Source organism: Canis lupus, chromosome 17 (genome assembly GCF_011100685.1).
Source record: "Canis lupus familiaris isolate Mischka breed German Shepherd chromosome 17, alternate assembly UU_Cfam_GSD_1.0, whole genome shotgun sequence".
NCBI lineage: Eukaryota > Metazoa > Chordata > Mammalia > Carnivora > Canidae > Canis > Canis lupus.
Window position 1 is genome coordinate 53,359,854 of NC_049238.1, and position 7,846 is coordinate 53,367,699.

General features: G+C 40.0%; 1 pseudogene; it reads left to right on the forward strand.

The window, feature by feature from the left end:
* The first annotated feature begins 1,113 nt into the window (after window positions 1-1,113).
* On the forward strand, window positions 1,114-3,626 carry LOC100688064 (annotated as a pseudogene).
* Window positions 3,627-7,846: the final 4,220 nt, after the last annotated feature.

Sequence of the window (7,846 nt, forward strand, 5' to 3'; positions counted from 1 at the left end):
GTGTTTTAACCTTTATACAAGGGTTAAAAATGATTTTCCTTCAACCATCACAATATTGGATTATTCTGAATTTAATTCTACCAGTGAGTTTTATACTTTCATGTGTTTTCATGTTACTACTTAGCATGATGTCATTTCAGTTTGAAGAATTCCTTTTGACATTTTTTGTAACACTAGTCTAAGCCAATCTAGTGGTGATGGATTCCTTTAGCTTTTGTTTGTGTGGGAAACTATTTATCTATCCTTCCTTCAATTCTGAAGTACTACTTTGGTAGGTGAAATGCTCTTGGTTGGCAGTTTTTTTCTTCCAGGGTTTTGAATATATCATCTACTCTCTTCAATTCCTGCAAGGTTTCTGCTGAAAAATATGCTTAGTCTTATGGGTTTTCCCCTGTATGTAACAAGTTGCTTTACTCTAGCTGCTTTTAAGATCCTCTCTTTGTCTTTAACTTGACACATTAATTATAATGTATCTTGGTGTGATTCTCTTTAGTTCTCCTTATTTGGTATTCTTTGGGCTTTATAGATCTGGATATCTATTTCTATCCCCAGATTAGAGAAGTTTTTAGCCATTTCTTTGAATAAGCTTCTACTCATTTCTTTCTCTTCTCCTTTTGAGACCTCTACAATGCATACATTAGTGTTCTAGAAGTCCTTTAAACTATCTTTACTCTTTTTCATTTGTTTCTTTGATTGGATGACTTCTAATGCCTTGTCTTTGAGTTTGCTGATTCTTCTGCTTGATCTAATCTCTTGTTAAATTCCTCTACTGAATTTTCCTTTCAGTTATTATATTATTTACCTCTATGATTTCTGTTGTGTACTTTTCAGTATTTTATCTCTTTCTTTAAATTCCTACTTTGTTCATGAATTGAACAAGTTTTTTAAGTCCTCATTCAGCATTTCCCATCTTACATTTCCACAGAGTGTGTTGCCCTGAGTGGGCCTCCCTGACCACAGGGAATATATGTCAGGCACCAGGGTAAAACAGAAAGGGGGAGAAATCCACTGTGGAACTGAATCTGATTGGATTTCTCTGAGAAAACCTCATTCAGTTATTCAACAGATATAGATTGAACTTCTTGCAAGTGCCAGAGATTTCCTAGAGGCAGCAATCCGGAGGCAAACTGCTTTCTGGGTTCATGCGTTAATGGAGCACACAGTAAGTACACCTCCCTGAGCCTCAGTTCTCCTGTTGATGGAGTGAGGGTAACAGCAACGGCATGGAAACACTGTAAATGACCAGCAGCGTATGAGTGCATCACGGGGTTATGATATAAGCTTGAGAATTCTATACAGCAGTGCAAACATATGAACTAGAACTGCATTTGTCAATATGGATGAGTAAGGTAAGTGAAAAAAGCACACTGGAGAAGTATACATTGGTAGGATTATCCATATAAAGTCTTAAAATGCGCAAAACAATAATATATTGTGGATACATCTCTTTGTAACAAAATCAAGAATTTATGCATGGGAATGATATATCAAATTTAGAAAAACTATTATCATGAGCTCTCTGGAGGACTTGGCAGCTTGGGTCGGAGGCAGGAGCCGATGGGCATGATGGACAAATCTAAAGAAAACTGCATTGCAGGGCCTGTTAAGACTACAATTGCACTTGGTGATGGTCCAAAATGTGTTCTGGTGGCACAGCAAGTTCCTTCACAGAATCCGTTACCTGCAAATAGTGGCCAGGCCCAGCGGGTCTTGTGTCCTTCAAATTCTTCCCAGCGAGTTCCTCCACAAACACAAAAGCTCGTCTCCAGCCATAAACCGGCTCAGAATCTGAAGCAGAAGCAATTGCAGGCAATTGGTGTCCCTCGTCCTGTCTCTAGTCTCTAGGACACTGAATAATACCCAAAAGAGTGAGCACCCCTCGTCATCAGCCCCTGGAAATAATTCTGAAATGGAACTGGCAACAAAACAGAAAAATGAAGAATCAAAAAAAAAAAAAAAAAAAGGGCAATGGGCTTTGGAAGATTTTGAAATTGGCCGTCCACTGGGTAAAGGAAAGTTTGGTAATGTTTACTTGGCAAGAGAAAAACAAAGCAAGTTTATCCTGGCTATTAAAGTATTATTTAAAGCTGAACTGGAGAAAGCAGGAGTTGAGCATCAGCTGAGAAGAGAAGTAGAAATACAGTCCCACCTTAAGCATCCAAATATTCTTTGGCTGTATGGCTATTTCCATGATGCCACCAGAGTTTACCTAATTCTAGAATATGCACCTCTTGGAGCTGTCTACAGAGAACTTCAGAAACTGTCAAAGTATGATGAGCAGAGAACTGCTACTTATATCACAGAGTTGGCAGATGCCCTGTCTTACTGTCACTCAAAGAGAGTAATTCACAGAGACATTAAGCCAGAGAACCTACTCCTTGGATCAGCTGGAAAGCTTAAGATTGCAAATTTTGGGTAGTCAGTACATGCTCCATCCTCCAGGAGAACCCTATGTGGTACCCCGGATTACTTGCCCCCAGAGATGATTGAAGGCCAAATGCATGATGAGAAGGTGGATCTCTGGAGCCTTGGGGTTCTTTGCTATGAATTTCTAGTTGGGAAGCCTCCTTTTGAGGCAAGCACATACCAAGAGACCTACAAAGAATATCACAGGTAAGACCTAATGAGAAATGATCCGTTGCTTCTGGTAGAATGCTTATCAGCCTTAACATTGGCTGTGAGCTGAATATTCATACTGTTTCTCTAAGCTGCATTTTGTGACTGAACTTACTGTACTCCAAGTTGAATTCACATTCCCTGACTTCGTGCTGGAGGGAGCCAGGGATCTCATTTCAAGACTGTTGAAACATAATCCCAGCCAAAAGCCAACTCTCAGAGATGTACCTGTGGATCACGGCTAACTCATCAAAACCATCAAGTAGTCAAAAAAGCAAAGACTCAACTAGCAAACAGTTTTAAGGATTGTGCAGGGGGAGAAATCTGAGAAGCAGGGCTGCTGATACTGCTGACGGCCTTCCCGTGAGGGAGGGAGCTGCAGAGAAAGGCCTACTGCGCAGGTGGCGCCTCGTCCTCCCCCCTCTGAGTCTACTTAAGTGAACAGTACGCTCAGGAGTGAAAGTGTAGCCACAGGAATTGTGGCAGTGTCACTAGTTTCACAATTTGGAGGTGAGGATCACCTGGACCTCCCCACAGCCTGTTTCGAGTCAGGCCTCCTTGTGGAGGACCCACTCCGGGTCCTACTGCAGGGAGAGTGGCCACCTCGCCGTGACTCCATCAGTGAAAGACGCATGCAATAACCTTCCAAGTAGCTACGTGTGTGTGTAACTTATTGGATGGCCAAATCTGGTAAAACTGTCAGGATGAACATGTGATTCTTCTTTTAAATGTTAAAATAAAGATTTTTATAAAAAAGAAAAACTGTAATCTCTGGGGAGGAAAAGGCATTGAAAAGTACACTCAGGAGTTTATCAGAAGGTACACTCAGGAGTTTTCACTGAACCTAAAATGTTTTATCTTTTCAATGAGCTAATAGGTCCATGGGTGTGTCCATGGGCACCTGGGTGGCTCAGTGGTTGAGTGTCTGCCTTTGGCTCAGGTCGTGATCCCAGGGTCCTAGGATTGAGTCCCGCATCAGGCTCCCTGCAGGGAGCCTGCTTCTTCCTCTGTTCATGTCTCTCCCTCTCATTGTGTGTCTCTTATGAATAAATAAATAAAATCTTTAAAAAATAGGTTCATGGGTGTTTGTTTTATTATTTAAACCTTTGGTTTGAAATATATAGAAATAAAAGAATTGAATGCTACATTGTACTCATAAGAATAATTAATTTTTAACCCTATTATTGGTCAATTCTACAGTCGTATAGAGAACCCAAACAGCAAATAATTGTAGGCATACTTATTTGGGTATAGAACATGCCATTTAGGGATCCCTGGGTGGCGCAGCGGTTTGGCGCCTGCCTTTGGCCCAGGGCGTGATCCTGGAGACCCAGGATCGAATCCCATGTCGGGCTCCCGGTGCATGGGGCCTGCTTCTCCCTCTGCCTGTGTCTCTGCCTCTCTCTCTCTCTGTGACTATCATAAATAAATAAAAAAATTAAAAAAAAAAGACTAATTTAGAACATGCCATTTAATTTCTGAGGAAGGCTAGATAAAAGACTTGACTTACTGATTTGTACTGATAATTATTATTATCAACATTTACTGAGTGCTTACTACATGCCAGGCATGTGATACATCATCACTGAGGATTTTACATGCATTATTACCATTTTAAGAGAGGTCACTGGAGCTCATTGAAGTTGAGGAACTTGCAGACCTTACATGACCATAAGATGGAGACTCAGAATTCAAATCCAGGTCCTGTTGCCTGAGTATTTACCATTTGAGAAATTTTACCTGGGAAGTAACTCCTGGGCCACTTGGCACCCTTCCTGATTCAGTGCATGACACCAAGCAGCTCCTTCACCCACCCTCTATATCTCAGCTTTCCCTCACTCCCTGGGACATGAGGATAATAACAATCAGCTTCCTCCTGAACAGACTTTCTAACTGAAAGTGGTGGGCAAGTAAGTGGTGGCTGGATGATGCATGAATAGGAAGTACACGGCAAATAAATGGATGATTGTTAGATTGATGAGTAATGGGTTGTGTCCTGTGAAAGTGCAAATGGAAGGTGGGTGGTGGGTACAGGATTCGGTGATGGATGACTGGTAATGAAATGATAGATAGCTACATCATGGAAAATGGATGTATGAAAGGTGAATGGTGCATGAGTAGATGGTAGAGAGATGGGAGTTGGGTGGTAGGTAGTGAGGGGTGTATGGTAAATGAATGGTTTAATGTTTAGGTGGAGGAAGACTGGTGGATGGCAAGTGGATGGTGAAAGGATGATGAATGAAGATGGATATTGAATGAATAGGATAGTGAAGAATGGATGGAGGGAAAAAAGAAAGAAAATGTGTAGATCTCTCTGTGGGCTTTGGACTGAACTAGTGCCACACAGGTACACATAGTGATGAGGTTCAGTGCAAGTTTCCTGTGTTGTCCCACTTCCCCATTAACACTTCTATTACTCCCTCTCATGGTTGCCCTTTTGCTCAGTCTGACTCTCCCTGTTGACAATTTCACCATCAGCTCTGAAAAAGTGAAGTAGGTTCAAAATGGGGCTTTTTAATTAGACTATTACATTCCAGACTTAAAATACTTTTTTGCCTTTTGTAAATAATAAAATTTTGTTTTTAATTTACATTTAATTTCAGAGATAACATATGAATACATTTTTATGGTAATAAAGCCAAATTCTCTATCAAACATTATACATAGCTTTAAATGAGAGGCTAACCTCCCCAGGAACAATGGTTTCCAGTTTGGTGGATATCCTAGACTCTCTCTCCAGTCATTAACACACATTGTATGTGCCTATAAAATATAGTGTGGTGGCATTCATAGAAATTGTATCAGGCTATATCTATCAGTCTAGAACTTGTTTTTTTTTTTAACTTTTTATTTTTAACAACATTATATGAGCACATAATTTGAAAAGTCAACTACCAATAAAGTTTATTAAGTCAAACAGTGGTCCCCAGCCTCCTCACCACCATTTCTTCCTTCCCATAAGCAACCACTTGCTGGTTCCTCTGTCTTGTTCTTTTGGTTTTGGCCTCTTACCTCTTAATAACGTGCTTGCTACTTTGTTTTTGTTTGCTTGTTTTAGGAATTATCTGTTAATTTCCCACAGTAAAAGATGAAGTTTGGCTCTCTTTCTTCCATCCCACTCCACCTTCCCACATGCATTCTTCCCACCCCTTCATTCTAACATGCTCAGGGCACATTCACAGCTGAGCTGTGTAGTAAGCTATAATTAAATTCCTTCCATGAGCAACTTTTTGTTTTCTCTGGATTTAACAATTTTCTTTTTTCCTGTTTTCTTTATTTCCTAAGTACCTATGATTAATGCAACAAATTCATTGCCAACTTTTCTCTCAATATATTCAGATACTTCATGTAGTCTGTCAATTGCATTGTCTTGAAGAAGCCTCTCCTGGAGTCTTCCCACTTGCTTCTGTTTTCCTTGAATGCTGGGTGCCCCACTTTTATCATAGGATCTCCCCCACGTTAGTACTGAGAATTATTTTCACCTTTCTCCTGTGTTAGATCTCCTATGTCCTGTTCCTTATCTTTCTTCTGCTTAGTTTTCTCTCTCAGTATAATGGAGTACATTCTCTGGGTGCTTCCAAATAAGGTGTATATGGAAAGCAAATTGGTAGAGATCTTGTCTGCAAGGGCTTTATTCTACACTAACCCTTGATTGATAGTTTGGTTAGGTATAGAATTCTAAGTTATAAATCACTTTGAAGGGATCCCTGGGTGGCGCAGCGGTTTGGCGCCTGCCTTTGGCCCAGGGAGCGATCCTGGAGACCCGGGATCGAATCCCACATCGGGCTCCCTGCATGGAGCCTGCTTCTCCCTCTGCCTGTGTCGCTGCCTCTCTCTCTCTCTCTCTCTCTCTTTCTGTGATTATCATGAATAAATAAATAAGTAAATAAAAAAAAATAAATCACTTTGAAATATTTGAAAGCTTCACTCCACTGTCTTCTGATTTCCAGTATTGGTTTTGAGAAATACAAAGCCGGGCAGCCTGGGTGGCTCAGCAGTTTAGCGTTGCCTTCAGCCCAGGGCCTGATTCTGGAGACCCGAGATCAAGTCCCATGTTAGGTTCCCTGCATGGAGCCTGCTTCTCCCTCTGCCTGTGTCTCTGCCTCTCTCTCTCTCTGTGTGTCTCTCATGAATAAATAAATAAAATCTTAAAAAAAAAAAAAGAAATACAAAGCCATTTTGCTTCTTGATCTTGTGTCATTGACCACTTATAAAGATCTTCTTTTTGTTTCCAAATATTGATATGCAAAACATTTAAGTATTACATGCCCTTTCCTAGGTTTCCAAGCCTAGCTGGATTAGATTAGGACCATGTGACTAGTTCTGGCCAGTGGTGTAAGAGCAGAAGTGACACATGTCCCCTCCAAGCTAAGAAGTTACAAGCCAGTGTACCTTCTCCAACCTTATTTTCTCCTCCTACAACTACTTACCTCAGTGTACCCTTGATCCAGGTGATATATTTACAAGGTAGAGTTGGACAACCTAAAGTATATCACACTTTGCAAAAGTGACAAACTTTGGTTTTGTTAAAACACTAAGATTTTTGAAGGTTGCCTATTGCTGGAGCCAGCACTAATTACCCTGACAAATATACCAATATTCTGACATTTCCCTGGGATATGCTATGATGTGAGCCTATTTTAAATAATTGGGCTAAATAATGGCTCCAAAAGACTCAGAGTCCAATTCTAGAGATTTTTATTTTATTAATAATTTCCTTTCCTTAATTTTCTCTAGAATTTTATTTTTGGAAACTCCTGTTACTCAGTTACTGGATCTCCTAGATGAGTCCTCCAACTTTGTATATTCCCACTTCCGTTCTTCATCTCTGGATTTTTGCTATATTTTCTGAAAATTTTCTCTAACTCTATTCTCATATTTCTATTGAATTTTTAACTTCTGCTATTATGTTCTAAACTTTCAAGAGCTCTTTTATGTTTTCTGAATATATAAGTCCAGAGACCCTCTTCCAAATTTGACATACCATTCCCATGCATAAATTCTTGATTTTGTTACAAAGAGGTGTATCCACAATATATTATTGTTTTGCACATTTTAAGACTTTATATGGATAATCCTACTAATGTATACTTCTCCAGTGTGCTTTTTTCACTTACCTTACTCATCCATATTGACAAATGTAGTTCTAGTTCATATGTTTGCACTGCTGTATAGAATTCTCAAGCTTATATCATAACCCCGTGATGCACTCATACGCTGCTGGTCATTT